At 40.0% G+C, this 22819-nt stretch overlaps 3 long non-coding RNA genes across 3 annotated transcripts; 2 read left to right on the top strand and 1 right to left on the bottom strand.

The window, feature by feature from the left end:
• Positions 1–10898: 10898 nt before the first annotated feature.
• Positions 10899–12818, bottom strand: LOC132141932 (uncharacterized). The gene is made up of 3 exons (XR_009433970.1): positions 12690–12818; positions 11314–11415; positions 10899–11190 (listed from the first exon to the last, which is right to left on the bottom strand). It is a non-coding gene; the product is annotated as an uncharacterized LOC132141932 (long non-coding RNA).
• Positions 12819–13281: 463 nt separating this feature from the next.
• LOC132142516 (uncharacterized) lies at positions 13282–18053 on the top strand. Its single transcript, XR_009434079.1, has 2 exons — positions 13282–13836; positions 15659–18053. It is a non-coding gene; the product is annotated as an uncharacterized LOC132142516 (long non-coding RNA).
• Positions 18054–20225: 2172 nt separating this feature from the next.
• Positions 20226–21282, top strand: LOC132142515 (uncharacterized). Its single transcript, XR_009434078.1, has 3 exons — positions 20226–20550; positions 20934–20990; positions 21200–21282. It is a non-coding gene; the product is annotated as an uncharacterized LOC132142515 (long non-coding RNA).
• The last annotated feature ends 1537 nt before the right edge of the window (positions 21283–22819 follow it).

Here is a 22819-nt window from a genome sequence, read left to right as displayed (position 1 = left end):
GTACCTGTAAGTATGTACAACAGCACTCATGAGAATCCTTCACAGAACTTGCACTTGATGAGTCATTAGGAACCAAATTTAAGCCACCATTACCTCCAGCTACAGCAAAAATTTACTACAAACTGCTGGCTCCTCATAATGCAGATGTAGACAATCTGTGTTTTACAAATCAAAAGATTGGTTCTGTAAAAAAAGAAGCATTAAATTAGAATGATGTGAAATGAACATAATTTAATCCTTCACATCATGTACCAGAGACACTTCTAAAGAAAATTGAGAATCTACCAAAACTGTCAAAGACAACCACAAATTTAGAGAGTTAGGAGATATCCTTCTCGAACTGGAATGTGCTACAGCTGACGGGTATCTTCCAGGCCTGGCTTATCTCGACACTCCACGTGGGGTTAATCCAATAGTAGAAAAATTGCCCATAAGCCTTCAAGACAAATGGATTGTCCAGGGGTCCAAATACAAGGAGGATTATGAGGTAGCATTCCCACCCTTTGCTTTTTCTCAAAGTTTGTGAGAAATCAAGCTAAAATAAGGAATGACCCCAGTTTTTCATTCTCCACTTCTGGTAATCAATCAACATCAAGCAGAGTCGAACCTAACAAATTCAGTGGTAGGAGTTCTGTAACTGTACATCGAACAGAGGTGTCATCACAGACGTATGACCTACAGTCTAAACAGTATCAGAAATGAACTGAAAGTCCAGATAGGCTTTGTCCTATTCATCGCAAGCCTCATCCACTCAAAATGTGTAGGACCATTAGAGGGAGACCAATAGAGGACTGTATATCTTTTCTAAAAGAAAATCGTATCTGCTTCAGATGATGTGACTCTACGAAGCATATTGCAAAAAATTGCAAAGCACCTGTCAAATGCTCTGACTGTAACAGCGAGAGACATGTTTCTGCTCTGCATTCAAATTCACCATTTCTAACATCAGATAAGCCTGTCATGGAGAAAGAGCAATGCAGGGAGCAGACTGGTATCTCACCTACCTCTGTTACTTCAAAATGCACAGAGATATGTGGTGAGTCTGATCATGCAAGATCATGTTCTAAAATTTGTCTGGTGACAGTGTATCCTGCTGGCAAAATAGAGCAAGCGGTCAGGGTATATGCGGTCTTGGATGAACAAAGTAACAGATCTTTAGCCAAGACCGAGTTTACAATCTTTTCGAGATCAAAGCAAGCTTCGCACCATACACTATAAAGACATGTGCTGGGGTAAATTAGACTTCTGGAAGGAGAGCCACCAACTTTATGGTAGAATCTATAGATGGGCTGACAAAACTCTCATTACCAACCTTGATCGAGTGTGATATGCTGCCAGATGACAGGACAGAGATTCCCTCTCCAGATTGTGATGAAATAACAAGAGGATGCAAGGTGCAAGTAAATAAGGTTTAATTATAGAAAGTCAGAATAAAAACACAGGTCGGGGATAAACAATCAGGTGGTGGTTGAAGCAGGGACGAGATGGCGATCCGGTGGTGGTGCGCTGAAGAGCGTGTAGAGAAACCCAGGAACCGTGGAACATACAGACGACACGAGGAACTGACGAAATCCAGACGACACGAAGAACTGACGAACTCCAAATGGAGAACTGGGCTGACGAGACACGAGAACAGACGCACACCAGGGAACAACGATCTGACAACATGAGAGGGAAATTACTGGCATATAAAGGGAGGTGAAATCAACGACAGGTGGTGACACTAATCAACACAAATGAGTAACCACACCCACACAATTACACTCACGCAGACACCTCAGTGTGAGACAGCCGATTAATGAACCGTGACAGTACCCCTCGCCTTAGGAACGCCTCCTGGCATTCCCAGACACCAAGAAAAATTGGTGGCTGGTTACCTAAACTACACTTAAATGGCGAGAGGCCCGTGGATGACACTGGCAATGAATTGTGGGCGTACTCCACCATAGAAACCTGTTGGCTCCAGGATGACGGAATCTTGGCAACCAAACATCGCAACATTCTCTCGAGGTCCTGATTGGCTCGCTCAGACTGACCATTGCTCTGGGGATGATAGCCCGAGGACAGACTGACCGTGGCCACCAGTAATTTACAAAATTCTTGCCAAAATTTGGATACGAATTGGGAACCCCTGTCAGAGACCACGTCCATCGGGAGGCCTGTAACCGAAAGACGTGATCTATGACTGTGACCGCTGTCTCCTTGGCTGAAGGTAATTTGGGCAAGGGGATGAAATGTGCCGCCTTCGAAAACCGGTCCACTATGGTTAAAACAACCATCATGCCATTAGAGGGCGGGAGGGCGTTGTCAAAATCTAGAGCGATATGGGACCAGGGTCTCGAAGGGACAGGCAGTGGTCGAAATAGCCGGTCTAGGGGTCGGTTAGATGTCTTACCAGTGGCACAGACTGAGCAAGCCAAAAAAAAATTGTGAATGTCGCGAGCCATTAGTGGCCACCAGAATCGTTGCTTAACTAGAAAACTAGTGCGAGTCACTCCTAGGTGACAAGCCACGTTGGAGCAATGACCCCATCGAATAACGTCAGACTGTAACCCCTCCGTCACAAACAAACGACTCGGTGGGCAACCAGGCGGAGGCGTTACCCCTTCTAAGGCTGTCTTGACCTTCGATTCGACCTTCCATACCAGAGTGGAAATGACAACTTTCTCGGGTAAAATACACTCGGGAGTGACCGGGCATTCGGATGGATCAAAAATACGAGATAAAGAGTCGCGTTTGATGTTTTTAGACCCCGGGCGGTACGAGAAAACAAAGTCAAAACGTCCAAAAAAAAGAGCCCACCGAGCCTGCCTGGAGTTGAGCCTTTTAGCTGATCTGATGTATTCAAGATTCTTATGGTCGGTCCAAACGATAAAAGGTACACCAGAACCCTCTAACCAATGACTCCACTCCTCCAACGCTAACTTAACTGCCAACAACTCTCTATTACCAATGTCATAATTATGTTCGACAGGCGATAGTCGATGAGAAAAGAACGCGCAGGGATGCATCTTATCGTCTTAGGAAGCGCGTTGTGAAAGCACTGCTCCTACTCCCACCTCTGACGTGTCGACCTCCACCACGAACTGACGTGTGGGATCAGGGGTGACGAGAATGGGAGCCAAAACGAACGACCTTTGAGGTTGGTGAACACTGCCTCAGCAGTGTTAGACCACCTGAACGTCGTTCGGGGGGAGGTCAAGGCAGTCAGAGGTGCGACTAGTTGGCTGAAGTTGCGAATGAAACGCCGGTAAAAATTGGCGAACCCCAGAAACCACTGTAGGGCCTTACGGGAATCTGGATTTGGCCAATCTACCACAGCCTTAATCTTGTCAGGGTCCATGCGCACTCCCTCAGAAGAGATTATGTACCCTAGGAAGGGAACAGACTGTGCATGAAACAAGCATTTCTCCGCCTTGACAAAAAGCCCATTCTCTAACAGTCTCTGGAGCACTCGTCTGACGTGTTGAACTTGTTCCTGGAGAGATGAAGAAAAAATCAATATATCATCCAGGTAAACATATATGAATTGATTTACTATGTCTCTCAACACGTCATTCACGAGTGCCTGGAAAACCGCTGGGCTGTTGGAAAGCCCGAAGGGCATAACCAAATATTCAAAGTGCCCCCTGGGGTATTAAAAGCGGTTTTCCATTCATCCCCCTTCCTGATGCGAACCAAATGATATGCATTGCGTAAGTCCAGTTTCGTGAAAATGGATGCTCCCTGCAACCTCTCGAAAGCTGAAGACATCAACGGCAAAGGATAAGAATTCTTTACCGTGATGTTGTTCAGCTCTCGGTGATCAATGCAAGGTCGCAGAGAACCATCCTTCTTTCCAACGAAAAAGAACCCCGCCCCCGCAGGAGAAGAGGAAGGCTGGATGAACCCAGAGGCCAGAGAATCAGAAATATATTTCTCCATGGCCTCCCTCTCGGGAACAGAAAGAGAGTAAAGTTTGCCCTGGCAGTAGATCTATCGCACAGTCATAGGAACGATGCGGAGGGAGAGAAGCAGCACGGGACTTACTGAACACTTCCTTCAGGTCGAGGTACTCCGCGGGCTCGTTACACAAATCCGCCGCCTTACTCTGAAACACAGAACCAGACACAGAGGGAAAGGCAGACACTAAACAGGATTCATGACAGTGGTTACTCCATGTGGAAATTGTGTTAGTGCATCAGTCGACCCGGGGGTTGTGTTTAGAGAGCCACGGGTGTCCCAAAACCACTGGTGCAAGTGTTGAGTCCATAAGTAGGAATGAGAGGGTTTCTGTGTGATTGCCAAAAGTGATGGGGGTGATACTTTCAGTGGAATGTGTAATCCGGGGAAGCTCTTGTCCATTGAGTGCGTTGACAGTGATCTGGTGCGAGAGAGGAGTGATGGGGATCTGAAGTTGAACAGCCAGTTTAAAGTCCATGAAATTGCCCTCCGCTCCCGAATCCAGTAGTGCATTGGTGCAGTGCATCGACGTACGCCATCTCAGTCTTACCGGGAGGAGGGTCGATGATGGTGATGATGTCTTTTCGGCGGAGATCCCACCTAATAGTAGCCTCATACTTACTACCGGGCCTGCTCTTTTACTGGACAGGAGTGGATGAAGTGGCCCGCCCGGCCACAGTATAGGCAAAGTCCTTGGGATCTCCGCCTCTCTCTCTCCTCCTGGGAAAGCCGAGCTCTCCCCACCTGCATGGGCTCGTGATCGAATGCGAGGCTGACCGCGCTCGCACCATCGGGCTGGTGGTCCACTGAGCTGGGCTGTGGACGGCTGGGGCACGGGTCACGCCGGGTCACGCGATTCAGATGAGCGTCTACTCTTAGGGCGAGTGCTATCAGTCCGTTCAGCGTCTCTGGTAAGTCCATGGCGTAAATCTCCTTATGAACGCGGTCAGCCAGCCCATGCAGGAACATATCCCACTGCGCTTCCTCGTTCCAACGGCACTCTGCGGGCAGGGTGCGGAATCGAATGGAAAAATCAGCCACTGAGCCTTCTCCCTGTCGCAGTTCGGCGAGTAATCTGGCCGCCTCCTTACCCGCCACTGCACGATAGAAAACTCTCCTCATCTCTTCGGAGAGTGCCTGGAACGAGGTGCAGCAGTCGTGTCCGTTCTCCCACACCGCTGTTCCCCAAAGTGCTGCTCTCCCTGACAGCAGGGTTAATACAAATACAACCTTCGTCTGTTCACTCTGAAAAGTACGTGGCTGTAAAGCGAAATGCATGGAACATCTCGTGAGGAATGCTCTACAAAATTCAGGCTCACCGGAATATCCCTCTGGTGTGGGTAGGCGTGGCTCTGGTCCCTCTGCTGCTGCAGGCGCTGGTGGTGGGGGAACGGACAGCTTGGGGGGCGCAGTGGGAGTCCGCAGAAGTTGTACCTGTTGGGAGAGCTCGGACACCTGCTTCACGAGTGCTTGCACCGCACGACCTGTGCCTGAAATGTTTTCTTCTTGTTGGTCCATTCGTGAGATGCTGTGAGCGATGAAATCCATGAGCTGGGAAGTGCTTGCTGCATCCATGGTTTGGTCAGATCGTTCTGTGATGAAATAACAAGAGGATGCAAGGTGCAAGTAAATAAGGTTTAATTATAGAAAGTCAGAATAAAAACACAGGTCGGGGACAAACAATCAGGTGGTGGTTGAAGCAGGGACAAGATGGCGATCCGGTGGTGGTGTGGTGAAGAGCGTGTAGAGAAACCCAGGAACCGTGGAACATACAGACGACACGAGGAATTGACGAAATCCAGACGACACGAAGAACTGATGAAATCCAAACGGAGAACTGGGCTGACGAGACACGAGAACAGACGCACACCAGGGAACAACCACAACGATCTGACAACATGAGAGGGAAATTACTGGCATATAAAGGGAGGTGAAATCAACAACAGGTGGTGACACTAATCTACACAAATGAGTAACCACACCCACACAATTACACTCACGCAGACACCTCAGTGTGAGACAGCCGATTCATGAACCGTGACACAGATGTTGCACAGCATTATCCTCATCTACGGCCAATTCTAAATCAAATCCCGTCTGTTGATCCTGATACTCCTATCCTTTTACTTTTAGGAAGGGAAATTCTGAGGGTGCACAAAGTTAGAGCGCAGATAAATGGACCTAATGATGCTCCATATGCTCAGCAACTGGATCTTGGATGGGTAATCGTTGGGGAAGTTTGCCTTGGAACAGCACATCGACCTTTGAGTGTAAATGTCTATCGAACACGTGTGCATAGTAATGGCCGCACATCATATCTCTCCCCTTGCCCAAAACAGATTCAAGTGAAGGAATGTATTGGTGAGATACGAAAGCAGCTTACCATGTCATCAGAATATGATGTAAGATCAGGTGCAAGGAAAATGACTGATAACCTGGGTTATGCAGTGTTCCAAAGAACACCAGATGACGACAAGCTTGTGCTGTCTGTGGATGATAAAGCTTTTTTAGAAATCATGGACAGAGATGTCTTCCAGGATTCTGCAAACAGCTGGGTCGCACCATTACCCTTTCGCTCCCCAAGGTCTCGTTTGCCAAATAATAGAGATCAGGCAATGAAACGCCTCATGTCACTGCGCAAAACTCTGGATAAAAAACCTGAGATGAAACTTCAGTTCATCGATTTCATGCAAAAGCTTTTTGACAATGACCATGCAAAGCAAGCCCCTCCTGTGGATAAAGAAGAGGAGAGTTGGTACCTTCCCATGTTTGGTGTGTACCACCCACAAAAAAACCGACCAAATCAGGGTTGTGTTCGACTCAAGTGCAGAATTTGAAGGAATGTCACTTAACAAGGTGTTACTCAGTGGACCTGATTTAAACAATACACTCCTTGGAGTTCTCATGAGGTTCCGAAAAGAGAGCATTGCAGTGACAGTAGATGTGCTGCAGATGTTTTATTGTTTTGTAGTATGTGAAGACCACAGAGATTATTTAAGGCTTTTGTGGTATGAAGACAACGACCTAGATAAAAGGGTAACTGAGTACAGGATGAAAGTCCATGTATTTGGAAACAGTCCTTCACCTGCTGTGGCGATTGACTGCATGAGACGAGCTGTTCTTCGGGGAGAAAATGAGTATGGCTTCTATGCCAAGCACTTTGTTGTGAGAAATTTTTATGTTGATGATGGGCTGACTTCAGTCTCCACTTCTGAGGAAGCCGTTAACCTCTTCAAAAACACAAAAAAAATGCTTGCAGAGTCAAATCTTAGATTACACAAAATCGCATCCAACAGCAAAACCATCATGGAAGCATTTCCCAAAGAGGATCATGCCAAAGACTTGAAGGACTTAGACCTAGGAGTTGATAATTTGCCTGTTCAACACAGCCTGGGTCTCTCTTGGAACCTAGAGACTGACAGCTTTAACTTTCAAGTGAATCAAGAGGAGAAGCCATTTACAAGAAGGGGCATTCTATCCACAGTGAATAGCCTATTCAACCCCCTTGGATTTCTGGCTCCTGTCGTAGTGAGAGGAAAAGCTTTACTCAGAGAACTTTCATCTTTCAAAAGAAAGACAAGGAGAGTGGAATGAATGGAGAAATTCTCTAATGACATTGGAACATTTGCAGATTAAGAGACCGTATGTACCTGTTCCTCTGTCAGCCGTACAAAGAAAAGAACTGTGCCTCTTCTCAGATGCATCCACAGTTGCAATAGGAGCAGTAGCTTACCTTAGGGTAGTTGATGCTGATAACAAATGCCAAGTCGGGTTTGTCATGGGGAAAGCAAAGTTAGCCCCTCGTCCAGCTCACACCATACCTCGTTTAGAATTATGTGCAGCTGTACTAGCAGTGGAAATGTATGAAACGATCAGGGATGAGATTGATGAGGAAATAGACTCAGTTCGGTTCTTCACAGACAGGTGGGTAGTCTTAGGATATATCCATAATGTCACAAAGAGATTTTATTTATACGTAGCCAATCGGGTAACTTGAATAAGGAAATCGACACAGCCTGATCAGTGGTTTTATGTGAATACCAAAAACAACCCAGCAGACCTTGCCACCAGAGCTGTGTCAGCGGAACGCTTACAGTACACATGTTGGCTTTCTGGGCCACAATTTATACTTAAGAGCAATGCTCAAGAATTGACTGAGACCTTTGAATTGGTGGAACCTGATGCTGAAATTCGACCAGACGTCCTTTAGTCCTTGCAACCAAGATTTCTGCAGCTCAGCTAACCTCACACAGATATGAGAGGTTCTCCAGCTGGGGAGTTCTTTGTAAGTCAATAGCTCGACTAATTCATGTTGCAAGATCCTATTGTGGGAAAACAGATGACACGCATTGCAAAGGTTGGCATCACTGCACCAAATCTTGCAGCATAAGTGAGTTGACACAAGCCAAGAATACAATCATACGCTGTGTGCAACATGAAGAGTTTGAGTGCCTTAAAAACGGGGTGGTCCTTGCAAAACGAAGCCTCCTTAAACTAAATCCAGTAATTGATGAGGATGGTTTGCTGAGAGTTGGCGGTCGTGTATCTTCTTCAGACCTGTCTCAAAGAGAAAAGCATCCTCTCATTATTCCTCACAAGCACCATGTTGCCATCCTCCTGGTAAGACACTATCATAACCAGGTAGCACACCAGGGTTGCCATTTTAATGATAGAGCCATCAGAGCAGCTGGATTTTGGATAATAGGGAGCAAACGTCTCGTTTCTAACAATATTCACAACTGTGTTAACTGCCGCAAGCTCAGAGGGAAATTACAGATTCAAAGAATGGCAGACTTGCCTGCAGACAGTCTGTCTTCAGAACCACCTTTTACTAACGTGGGCATTGATGTGTTTGGCCCATGGAGTGTAGTCCCACGGCGTACAAGGATGGGCAGTGCAGATTCAAAAAGCTGGGCAGTGATCTTCGTATGCATGTCTGTCAGAGCCGTGCATATTGAACTAATTGAATGTCGATGGCAAGTTTCATCAATGCATTGCGACAATTTTTCTCCATCTGTGGTCCAGCAAAACTACTTCACTCTGAAAGAGGTACAAATTTTGTTGGTGTCTGGAAAGAGTTGAAAATAAATGTGAACGACACAGAGGTAAACCATTATCTTAAAAATAAAGGATGTACATGGATTTTCAATCCACCCCATGCTTCCCACATGGGGGGATCTTGGGAGAGACTCATAGGAGTTGCAAGACGAATTCTGGATGGTATGCTGATTCAAAAACCCACACGTCTCACACATTAGGTTTTGGCAACTCTAATGGCGGAAGTTATGGCAATTTTAAATGCCAGGCCTTTGGTACCAGTGTCTACGGACCCAGAAGCACCTGAAATACTCACTCAAGCATTGCTGTTGACACAGAAAAGGGATGCAGTTTCAGCTCCTGAGGGAAATTTTGATACAGCTAATCTTCATTTGAATCAATGGAAAAAAGTGCAGTGTCTTGCTGATACTTTTTGGAAAAGATGGCGAAGGGAGTACTTGTCGACACTGCAGAATCGGAAAAAGTGGCTTCATGAAAGACCAAATGTGAATATTGGTGACGTTGTACTTTTGAAAGAAAGTCAGGCACCAAGACAACTGGCCTTGTTGTAAAACCCTTTCCAAGTGCAGACAAAATGGTTCGAAAAGTGGAAGTGAAAATTGTTGACCAAGGAACCACTAAATTCTTTCTGAGACCAATCTCAGAAATAGTTGTCCTCTTCTCTCAGAAACTATACCCAGATAGCACACGTACGTCGCGGAGACGTCTGCTGAAGAGCGCATCATCTGATAAACATCGGATTCCTTTTTTATAGTCATATTTTGATCGTCTGTAGATCGTCTGTTTGAGCTGTTAAATGAAACGTCTTCCCTACCTCTAAATGACATCTATACGACGTATCTTTAATACCCGAAATATCTTGGCATGTCCGTTGCTATACTTGATTAATTGAAAGGGAAATACTTGAAGAAATAACGATTATTTAAAATCCATATTCTGTGATTTGCTCTTAGTACAAGAACGTATATAACATGTTTAAAAACAAACATCAAATTATTATGTAGACATAAATTTATTTATTAAATGTATTATATTCCATTGATGTTTTCAAGGAGACACAAACAATTTTTCTTTACTTATGTGCACAGACACTGTGCGCTTTACGTTAACATTAATATTGCTCTAAATAATCAGACAAAAGGTGACATACTTTACTGGAAACAAACGAGAACAAAAGCACAAATTGTTTTAACCACGTAATCCATCATGCACTTGTAAATCGGTTTGTCCAACTATCCCTGTTAATGGAGATAAACGCGTGTGGAAGTTATTTTGTAGAGCTTGTGTAAGATAATTGACTACTTGTAGGTTTTAGCATATATTAAAAATGTGGAATGTACACCCGGCCATGGCTTAACTCACATATTACATTTTATATTTTAATTAGAAGCACCATTAAAATGCTTTCAGTATCTATTGAGAATGGTTACAAAGACACTCATTTTTCGATATTTAACTCTACAAGGTAGAAACCTCAGGAGGAAACAGACTACACAAATGTTCATCTGAACAGATGTTATGCAGCTTAATGACACTTAATTTCTTCTTTCCGAGTTTTAAAACTGAATACAGGTCAATATAGCATTTCAATAATGTAAGGTGATGACACTAAACACCTGCTCATCATATTACTGCACAAGACCCAGAACTGACCGTGAGAGTTTACACTTCAGATATGTTCAACTTCAATTGGTCTGCGCAGCAGCGCTTAAAGTATGACAAAGTAGCGTGAGAGCGATTCAAAAGTATATGAAGCTGTCTTATTGCTCTCATGGTACCGTGATGTCATACTTCCATCGGTCTGCACAGCACTGCTTCAAGTCTAACACACCTATTATCTCTTCTAGGGAAAGATGAAGTGAAGTTGCTTTTAAATAATAAACTTGAGATCTATTCCATTTCAAATATTAAAAACATTTAAACAACTGAATGGACAAAGGTAGGCAAGACCATGCTACATTGTGAACTGTAACAAATCAGGGAAACTGTTAGGCAAGATTAAATTATTTGAGTTTGATATTGTGTAGAGATTATGTTGTGAATGGCATCTCTCTCCAGAACAGAAATCCATAATATTGGCAGTAGGCAGGGTGCAGACACTGGTGATGGACTGTGATGAGACACAGGTGTGGGACAGATCGTGACCAGGGCTGAATCTGGGTGTCTTAGGAGATCACAGGCTGGTCTGTCCTAAGCTATTGGGTGAAGAAAAGAAACAGTAAGAGCATTTTATGAAACAATGTTCACAAAAAGAGCATCACATCATATAAAACATTTTTATTTTTTAGCTTGGGTTAAACTAATTAATTTTACTGTGTTGGAACATGATGTCTCTATTTGTTTCTCTGTTTCTGCTGGGATCTTCATCCCGTGGTAACTAGGATTTACACAAGCTCCAGTCTGGATCCAGAACACCTGAGAAGAGATGATGCTGACCCTCAGAAGACCCCAGATGATGCTAACCCTGAATCAACAACAGAACTAACAAATATTGCTACAAGTGTGACTGCATCGTATAATAATTACTGTTGATAATGTTCATCGTCTGGCTGACTACGTCTTTGAATTTTTTTTTTTTTTTTCTGAAAAATCCTGTCATATGCACATAAACTGACAGTCACCACTGATAAGCTACTATTAAATATTGTAGAAACTTAATTTTCTGTAAAGTTGCTTTGTAATGATTTGTATCGTAAAAAGCGCTATACAAATAAACTTGAATTTAATTGAATTAAAAAGATACTTTAAATGTGACATTAAAAACAACCAGTAGGTGACAGCAGGTAAATGTTAATAAGTGAGTAATTAAAACAGTTGATTCATTCAGGAACAAAAAGCCTCATGTTGCTTAGAGATGCAAAACAGCACTGTGGCTTTGTTTGGAATTATTTTTGTTGGCGAAATAGTACAAAAAACGTAAGTATCTTAATAGAACGTAGTTTATGAAACGGTTGTTAAAAAAAAAAAAAACCTATTACATTTGTATATGGTAATTTTTTGAGGGAAAAAAGGCACTCTGCCATGTGAAATTTACCAAAATTGATTAACTATATTTAAATGGTATTAATATAGACATGTTCTGCCCCCATGTCTTTTAATTTGTGATCATTCTGAATGTATTTTAATAGACTGAATCATGCAGTGAAAGAGCACTTTCTAAATGCAGACACGTAATGCATGCACTCTGTAGGTGTTTTCAATGTTTTTTTTTTTTTTTGCGTTGTTAGAATATTGTTCAAGATAGCTCACTTGTCAAGGTATTACTTTATTATATCATGTTTATGTGTGCCATTTTATTTGTTCTATCTGAAGTCTCTCACAAAGAGTTAGCCTCAGCGCATACTTGTATTCTTCAATTCTCTCTGATGACGCAGAGAAAAAAAAAAAAAAATCTTCGGTCTGTCCAATGATTATAAACAGTAATTAGGTCATTAAGTCATTAGGTAAGACTGAAGTGACCAAATATATTTAAGACCTATCTAATCTGAATTTAAGACAATTAAAGACTTTTTAAGGCCTTATATTAGGAAAACACTATTTAAGACATTTTAAGACTTTTTGAGGACCTGCAGACACCCTGAATATACCGGGTATATATAGCGGTTATCAAATTGATCAGAAACATTAAAATTATTTGCAGCTTAAAACAAACTATTCACTGACCAACAACACAATCTTTAATTTATTACCTCATCCGAGTGATATAAGAGGTTCAATAGTTGAGGATGGAGGAGAGGGTCCTCACCAGGTCAGGTTTCCACAGCTGTGCAGCCAAGGCAGAAGAAACAAGGAAAATGTGTGCCACACACATCACTCATATATCAAAAGGAATAAATATAATACAGTTAATAATAATAATAAAAAAGTGTTTTACAACAAGGTGTCCACATTGAGTCTGTGGGTTGCCATTGTAAAAATCACTCCATCCAACTTTCCATCAGACATCCACAGTAAGACAGGACTCAAGCCTGTATTAACTGTTACAGAAATAATAGAATAAATATGTTTTTTTTTTTTTTTACACTTAACACAGATGTTGTTTAAACAAATTTATATTTCACCCAAATTAACTTGAACGCTTTACTGCCCAATATCCATTTTCATAAAGAGAGAAAAAAATAATAAAAATTACCATTGCCACTGTGGCAAATTGTGTGGCACTGAAATATTCAGGGCAAGTATAATGTGACACACAGAGAGAAAACGATATATGTACACATTTCAATATTTTCATATTCTTTTAGTATTGATTGTCAAATTAAATTTAAAATGCCTAATAAATATAATAACTAATAAAATAAACAATATATTTTAAAATATCTTCAACATATGGTGAAAAAAAACACCCATTACATTTACAAATAAACAGAGGTAGCAAACAAGTAACCTTTGACATTATGTCCTTGAGGTAACCCTCACTCTCACCCTAAAAAAACAACAACAAAAAACACCTGATCTAAGCAATATTAAACCATTAAACTGTAGCAATATTTATAACAACTCTAAACATGAACACATTGGGTTTCCTGTATTAAGCTCAGGAAAAAATAATAAATTAATAAAAAAAATATATGAATGAATGTCACGTGACCGTAGGCTACATATATGCGATGACCGTTTTAATTTGTATCAGATGACCGTTGTGATTTCCTCAGCCTACTGTACCCTCAACATTTTTTGATCATTTTCCTCACATTAATAACCTGTAAATAGAACCAGTTGTACATATTAAGTTCCTGTTCATTCATTACATGTCTTTCTACTACTGTTGTTTTAAAAGTTAATTAGTCGTCTTTAAGTTTGTTTGTAGTTTGTCGTTAGTTCATCAAGTGGTTGGTAAGTAACATTTATATGGATTAATCAGCCTTTTGATATCTTTACGTTTAATTATATTCGAGATAAGAATCATTATACATGTAGACACATACACTTAAATGCAAACAAACTAAAACTAAATACAGAAATGATAAGGGCGCTTTTTCCCCTCGCGAAAACAGCTGATGTACGTCATCAAATTCACTTCAACGCCATTTTGAGCGAATCCAAATCACCGGTGGGCGGGAAAATCTGAAGCGCTGCTCTACTCAGTACGGATTGGCTAAGGCCTATCGGTACTGAGGAATATAACGTAGAAATTTAAAATATTGCTATACATAGCACTTGCGCTGAATCTAAAATCCATCACTCTGTACCCTCAAATAGTATACTTTTCAAGGGACACCCATTTGTGCTGGTCCAAAAACTAAGTGGACGCAATCAAGTGCACTCGTATTTTACACCGCAATAACAAGTAAGATTTACACTCAGCGGTTTTTCGAAATTGCTCGCTAGTTTTCATTCATTCCTACAAGTTAGCCGTAGTATTGGACGTCGTAAGGGGCTATCTCGGATTGGTTTAGACCCACCAGCTCTGAGAAATGTAAGGCAAGTCAACCATGAACAGAGGCTCCGAGCTAACGTAATAACAGCGGCCCGGATCAAGTTACACAAGCACTAAACGTATATGATGTCCAGGTAAACATAGGCGAAATCACAAAAAGTCCGGTTCAGTGACAACAGTTTAACAAACTCGCGGTTGCGGGATTTCGTTTCAAGTTTACCTTACCAAACCATTCAGACTTCGCTTGTACCATGACGCTGATCAATTTTCTCAGTTGAATAAGGCTTTGAACCCGTGCCATGTTGTTCTCAGCGCGACATCAGCACCTACCAGCCAATCGAATGCCTTGCTTGAAACAGAGGAAACCCAATTAAAATCTCGCGAGACACTAAGCGCCATTCAACTCTCACCTGAAGATTAGATTGACACCAAGCACGCCATTATTGTTATTGTTGCATAAGATTTCTATTTTAAGTGCTGTTGTTTTTAACTTTTCATCAAAGAATCCTGAAAAATTTTCACTGGTTTCAAAAGAAAATAAATAAATACATATACTAAGCTGCACAACTGTTTCCAACACTGATAATAAATTATCATATTAGAAGGATTTCTGAAGGATCATGTGACACTGAAGACTGAAGTAATGATGCTGAAAAACCAGCTTTGCATCTCAGAAAAAAATAAAAATAATATATATATATATATATAAGTATATTAAAATAAGACACCCATATTTTTAATTACCAATAATATTTCACAATATTACCCTTTTTCTGTATTTTGAATTAAATAAATACAACCTTAGAGTAGTACAGAATTCTTCTGTGATCACATGATTCTTTGGAAATCATTTTAATACGCTGATTTGATGCACACAATTGTGAAAAGATTTACATTGAATATATGTACAGTGAAAATTTACTTTCATAAAATAAACAGTCAAGACCATTTCTTTCAAACACATGAAAATCTAACCAGTACCGAACTTTTGTCTGTGTAAATGCATAATTTTATGTGAACAGATCTCTTAGGTGCAACTGGTGTTTTAAAAGAACACAATGTGATGAAAAGAGAATTACATCTATGTTTAAACCTCAATTACAGAAGACTGTCAATCTCTGATTTAAATCAGATATACTATATTGTACTGTAAACTATTTATATAACCATAAAATGCATCAGTTCAATTGAAAATTTAGATATGTAATAGTTTATTTTTTTATGTAGTTATTTTAAATTTCAGCATTTAACTATGTCCTTTGTTTAATTTGACTACAGAAAGTTATCCATTACCATCCGTCAACCAACTAAAGGTATGTACATTATGTTAATGCATTAGACTTGGTAGGCCAGTAAACAAATAACAAAAAAATAGGTTTGTTTGTATTAAGGTCTTAATACTATGGCTTCAAATGAACCATCCTATTGGATGAAAAGCAAAGGACAAGGTGGATCAGCAACTGCAGACAATACAGGCAACAACTTGGGGGAAAGAATTCGGTTGGATGCACAGTAAAACCGTTCAAGGTCAAAATGATGATGACGATACATTCATGGACTGTCTCTCTCATGTTGATGAGACTGAAGATGTCAGAAGTGTTCCTGATGACAGTGAATCAGACACAGAATCAGAATCAGATCCAAATTCATTAGATGATGATTTGGCATCCTGGGCTACTGAACACAAAATTACACATGTGGCATTGAATTCATTGCTCAACATTCTACGGCTACACAGTTTAAATCTACCAAAAGACTCGAGGACATTGCTAGGAACTGTGCGTTTAAACCCTGACATACAAGACAAGGCTGGTGGCCAGTATTACCATTTCGAAATGCTGAATTCAATTGCAGAGGTGCTACATCAGAATGTTGACATTCTGCGCAACATTCACACGCTGGAGCTTCAGGTCAGCATTGATGGTTTGCCTCTCTATAAGAGCTCAGCAACACAGTTCTGGCCCATCCTAGGGACACTGCAAAACATCAAACAAGAGGAACCAGTGACAATAGGTTTATTTTGTGGCACAAGTAAACCTACATCCCTAGCAGAGTACCTTCAAGAATTCATCTCTGAAGTAAATGAATTAGCTAAAGGATTTGAATTCGATGGAGTGATGTTCAATTTAATACTCTCTTCGATGGTCTGTGATGCACCTGCCCATGCATTCCTGAAAAATGTTAAAGGTCACACAGGCTATCACGGATGTGAAAAATGCACACAGGATGGTTTGTACCTAGAAAATAGAATGACATTTCCAAGAACTGACATGCCTTTAAGAACTAATGAGAGCTTCAGAAATAAGACAGATGCTGATCATCATCATGGTCCATCACCTCTTGAAGAAACATCCCTAAACATGGTCTCTGGTTTCCCCCTTGACTACATGCACCTTGTGTGCCTCGGAATCATGAGACGGCTTCTTCTCTTGTGGCTTAAGATGGGTCCTCTGACTTGTAGGCTGTCAGGATTTCAAATAAACACATTGTCAGAAAGACTGTTAAATGCTCGGAGAAGTGTGCCCATGGAGTTTGCAAGGAAACCAAGGGCACTGAGAGAAATTGATAGGTGGAAGGCAACCGAGTTTAGGCAGTTTTTACTGTATACCGGACCGGTCATGATGAAAGATCTCCTTAACACAGAGGTGTACAAAAATTTCTTGCTACTTTTTGTGGGAATCCTGTGCAACAACAGTTTGATTGAAGAATACTGTGATTATGCCAATGACTTACTGGTACTCTTTGTCTCTCACTTTGGTCAACTGTATGGTCCACAATTCTTGTCCTACAATGCACACTGCCTTGTGCATCTTGCAGATGATGCGAAAAAGCATGGTGTCCTTGACAACTTCAGTGCTTTCAAGTATGAGAATCACCTAAACAAACTCAAAAGACTTCTGAGGAAACCAACATGCCCACTCAGTCAAATAATAAAAAGACTCTCAGAAATGCAAAGATGCTGCAAAAAAACTCACAAAACCAGGCCACATCTGCTCAAAAAACCACATGCGACTGGTCCTCTTCCTGCATCCTTCCATGAGGCGACACAATACAAAGAGTTGAGAACAAGCCCACACACTCTGAAATTGGATAAGGCAAACAGTCACGTTTGCATTGGCGGCAAAGTTGCTAAGCTGCAAAACATCATTTCATGAAGGGATGAAATTTATGTTGCTTACAATACCTTCAACCACCAGGAATCCTTTTTTGACTATCCACTGCCATCCTCTACACTTGGCATTCATTTAGCGGATGACCTCTCAACAACAGTTGATTTCTGCAAGTTTGAGGAAATAGAGAGCAAAATTTTTCTTGTCCCCTATCACAATCAATTCGTTTCAATTCCTCTTTTACATACGAAGTAATTCTTTATCAGCACTTTTTGTTTCATAGTTCATGCATTTCAAGTGCATTGTTCAAAATTAAGTTTCATTTAAGAGTTAATAAAAAATACGGGTTTCAGGCTTGCAAAAAAAAAAAAAATGTACCTAATCGTGGAGTTTGAGGGAGAAGGGACGACTGGACCAGCTGCCAAGTCCTGGTATGCAGATGGCTACTCGTGGTGGCCACCATATAAAGATCTTGACAGGTTGCTGAAGAGTGTTAGGACAATGGAGGCACCACAGCCAGAAAAAGGGTGGACCCGACATAGAGCAAGAATCCTGCACGAGTCTGGCAAGAGTAAATGATGCTGTAAATTAAACAATGATTTTCCCCAGATTACCTGTAGTGGTCAACCAATATATCACCAAGGCCAATTTTTCAAATATCGGCATCAGCTGATAAGTTATTCGGCTGATGCGTTCGAGGCCGGACTTTTATTTTGATGGCACCGAGAATGAGAGCACCAGAGCACAATCCAATTCAAGTTTATTTGTATAGCGCTTTTTACGATTCAAATCATTGCAAAGCAACTGTACAGAAAATTAAGTTTCTAAAATATTTAGTAGTAGCTTTTCAGTGATGACTGTCAGTTTATGTGCATATGGTAGAAAAATCGGAAAAATCAATAGAAGACATAAACAAACAGACGATTAATACTATTAACAGCAATTATGCAATCAAACTTATAGCACAATGTGATAGTTCTGTTGTTGATTCAGGGTTAGCATCATCTGGGGTCTTCTGAGGGTCAGCATCATCTCTTCTCGGATGTTCTGGATCCAGACTGGAGCTTGTGTAAATCCTAGTTACCACGGGATGAAGATCCCAGCAGAAACAGAGACATCATTAGCATAGCTGCTGTTCCAGCCAAGTGAAATTAATTAGTTTATCCCAAGCTAAAAAATAATAATAATAATACGCATTTGCTCAGATATAACTGCAGTCCAAAATTATAAGATGCATTATTTGAATGCTTGGCCAAAGAGGTGCGTAATCTAGATTTAAACAGAGACAGTGTGTCTGAACCCCGAACATTATCAGGATCTTGTGTTCTGCAGTGAGAGCCATCTCCACAAATTTTCCAGATTACCAAGTGCCCTGTTGGTTACAATATTTACTTTGTTTATATATTTTTAATAATTTCTTTATTTGAGAAAAATACTGAAATAGAATTACAGAATCAGGAAGTTATCATCTAAAGTATATTTATTTTACACTTTTATTTTTAATACAATTCATTTTCAAATCATTTCAAGTTTCTCAAACATTAAAAAAAATAAATAAACATAATTAAAATAAAAATACACACACGTACACATACATATAAACACACAAACACACAGATACATATATATACACATACATACATATATATATATATTCACTTTATATCGGCCATCCTGATATCTTGAGATATCGGCAGTCAAAAAAAAAAAAAAAAAAACATATCGGTCGACCACTAATAACCTGTTTTTCATTTTTCAGAATCTTTGCACATCATTTATATACACTGTAAAACATGATCTCATATAGCTTTAATAAACAAAAATGAAGCCGTACCTGCATTTCTTGTTTTCAGCATCTTTTCAGAATGTTGCCAACAATTGGAAGAAGGCCAGCTATACTTCTGACATAAACTCAGAACCTGAAATTGCTAGAAAAAGGATTCCCAAGTAGGTCCTTGCAAAAAGACAAAAGAAATGATTTAACAAATGAAAATGGCATCATTTGCCTTCATGTGTCATCTATCTTTAACATTTAAGTAAGGGATAATGCACGGCTAGCTGTGCATTAAACCATTTAATGCTACGAGGCCGTTGAATGAATCTGATTGGCTGATTGGTTTTTGTTAGTCCTATAATTTGTTATTACAGTTTACTATGCAAAGTGATGTGGAACAGTAATGTGGTCAAGAGAGCTGCCTGGAACTACGTTTGCAGTGCGTTTCACAGAAAATAATTGCACACCTCAGAATGTTCGTCAGCCAATCAGATTCAAGCATTCAACACCCCAGTAGTATAAACTGTTTTAAGAGAGGCATAAAAGGGAGCGTTCACCCAAAAATGTCTCACCCTCATGTCATTCCAAACCAACAAGACCTGCGTTCATCTTTGGAACAAAAATTAAGATATTATTGATAAAATACCCCATAGACATCAATGCCACTACCATCTCAGGAAGGTATTAAAGTCATTGTTAAAACGGTGCATTTTTTTTTTGTCAAAATGCCGGCTCCTGCATCAGCACCTGTCATGAATGCATGTCAGAGACTGACACAGAAAAAAAATAACTGTTGAAAAAGTATTATCCTCACTTCATAATTAAGGTTGAACCACTATAGTCCTTTTTTATTTTCTGGGCCTTGAGGTAGTAGTTGCAAAGCTGTCTATGCAGGATCTGAGTGCTCTCGGATTTCATCAAAAATATCTTAACTTGTGTTCTGAAGATGAACAAAGGTCTTACAGGTTTGGAACAACATGAGGGTGAGTAATTAAAGACATAATTCAAATTTATTGGGTGAACTAACCCTTTAAGGAGAAATACAGCAGAAAAGTTATTGAGCACATTTCTATGAGTATTTGCTACATCACACAAAGAGGCAATGAATGTGTGCAGTTGTTCTTTTTATCTTTGTTTTCCTAGAAAGAAAACAAGTACAGATCATATATACTCATCAGACGACGAGGCAGCAGAACAAGCACCCATTAAAAAAAGAAAAGCTGCAAACAAAGCAAGTGTTCCACCTGCACCAAAACCTCCAGCCATTCCAAAACTTAAAAAAAAAGGTAAATGGAAAATAATAATAAGAAGAAGAATTAAAAAAAAAATATAGTAATAAAAAAATGAATGCCATAAATAAAAGAGAGTAGGGGGGGGGGGGGTCAACATGAAGATTTAACAACCAAATAACAATGGAATTAGAAAGATGGCAGCATTGTTATTTTATTTTTTACATAAAGATTGGTAGCTATATTAGTAAAATCTGTTGACTTCAACAATCTTGTGACATTCAATATTTTGGTTTAAGAAAAAAAAAAGAATGAAAATATCAAATTTGATTCAGGAAAGTTTCTGAATTTTTTATGATCTGACACAAAATGACCCAGTATGTAGTAAGATTAAAGGTGTATAACAGACAGAACACAAAAAGTTACATTTCTATTAACAGGTCCTAATGTGCAATCTCAGGTTTCACAGAGCAGAGCAGTAAACGCTCTCAGCAACTGTAAGTCTAAACTTTATATTTTATCTTAATTTCATTTTTATATCCAAATCTACAATGTTTAATAAAAGTTACAACTATCCAATTGTTGAAGCATACAGCTGCACTGCTTGGTCCTATTTTGTGTGAATAAATTCTAAGAATTACCAGTGTACCCATTTTTACAGGTGATTTTAAATTTTAGCCACTAATGATCCCCCAATTGTCAACAGCATGTGTCAATCAGCAACAATGGGACACGGAAGACCAACAACAGACCTGGTGTGAGAGTCTCCCCAGCTTCTAAGGTAAATAATTAGTTGTATTAGGCTAGCTGGAAAGATAAATGTAGAATAGATCAACATTTGATGCAATTAACTGGAAAGTTAAATCATAGAAAACTCTGTGAATTACTCATGTCATTCTAAACCCAAAAACTTTAAATCTTCATTTGTGTTTTGAAAATATCCAATGAACTCAGGGATTTCGGTTCCCACATTTCCATAGTCCATACAGAGATTGTAGAAGTAACTGATACAATATGAGTGGCTAAATTCCAATCTTCTGAAGATTCATAATCGCTTTATACAATTAACACATTTTTTTTTATATGTATGCAACTGTCCCTTTAAGATTATGAACCGTCATTACTCCACTTAAACTGCTTGATTCAACTTCCCTACTCCACGTTTCTCAGCTCCACTGCGCATGTCTCAGCCAGACCATGACGGAGACAGCTGGTGTGCTGCTCACCCTAACACACAAGGTAAAAGCATAATCATGGATAAAGGAAATCTGAAACGCATCTCACAGCATTGAAATAAATCTAAAAAAATGTAACAACATTGTGTTCAATCCATAGAGCACACGTTTGCTGTCCTGAGACCCTCAGGGGACCACCAAGGAAGAGGCCAGAGTAAGTTCATTACACAAATACACTCAAGTCATTTTTTTAATTTGACACCCTTCACAGATCCTTCTATTATTTAAAAGAAAAGGAGTGGCTCATTATTATTATTATTTTTTACCATTTTGGGCACTCTATATACATACTGCAGACACAAAAGTTTTCCACAAAAGTAAATGTGAATGTGAATTTTGTGGCATGACAGATCACAGTTCAAACTGCAATTGCAATGCATCAATGTACATTAAAATAACTGCAAAGTAGATACATAGATACATACATGGATAGATACATAGATCAAGTATCTAAACAATGCCGCGAGTGGGGCTTGAGGAAGTGACGTCAATTGCGTCTGCACAGTGAGACATAGGAAACAGAAATATTGCAAAATAAGAATAATAACAACGCGACTAAATGAGATGAAAAAACGTATAACAACATTTCGTTTCGGTGAACAAAAATGAAGACATTTTAGCATAGTTTTTATTTTGTAAACCACATTTAGTCTCGTTTTTATTCGTCAACAATATTGCATTATACAATTAATTATAGTCATCGTCACATGACCAGCATTTACGTTGCGTTTCGTCTCATTTTCGTCACATGATAAAGGTTCGTTGACAACGATATTTAGTCAGAATTTTCATTGACAAAAGCAACACTAATGCCAACCAACCAACCAACCGAATATTCAAATAATCAAATATTCTGGTCCAGCCTTACTTGACAGTGATTTATATTTAATTAATTAATAGGATAAGCAATATTCACATACTGTTTTATTGCAAGTGTTTAAAATGTATTGTAGTATTTTGCAAATCACATGGGTAGAGTTCTTTTTACTGTGTGGATGACCGTCAGCCTCCACCGAAGACCGTTTTTGACCCAGGAAAAACCCTGGACTTCAAACATCATGACCACCAACCCCACGCCCCTCAAATTTTTT

This window comes from Carassius carassius, chromosome 6 (assembly GCF_963082965.1).
Source record: "Carassius carassius chromosome 6, fCarCar2.1, whole genome shotgun sequence".
In the NCBI taxonomy this organism is placed as follows: Eukaryota; Metazoa; Chordata; class Actinopteri; order Cypriniformes; family Cyprinidae; genus Carassius; species Carassius carassius.
Note: the sequence above shows the minus strand (reverse complement) of the source record. Positions and strands in the feature narration are given on the sequence as shown.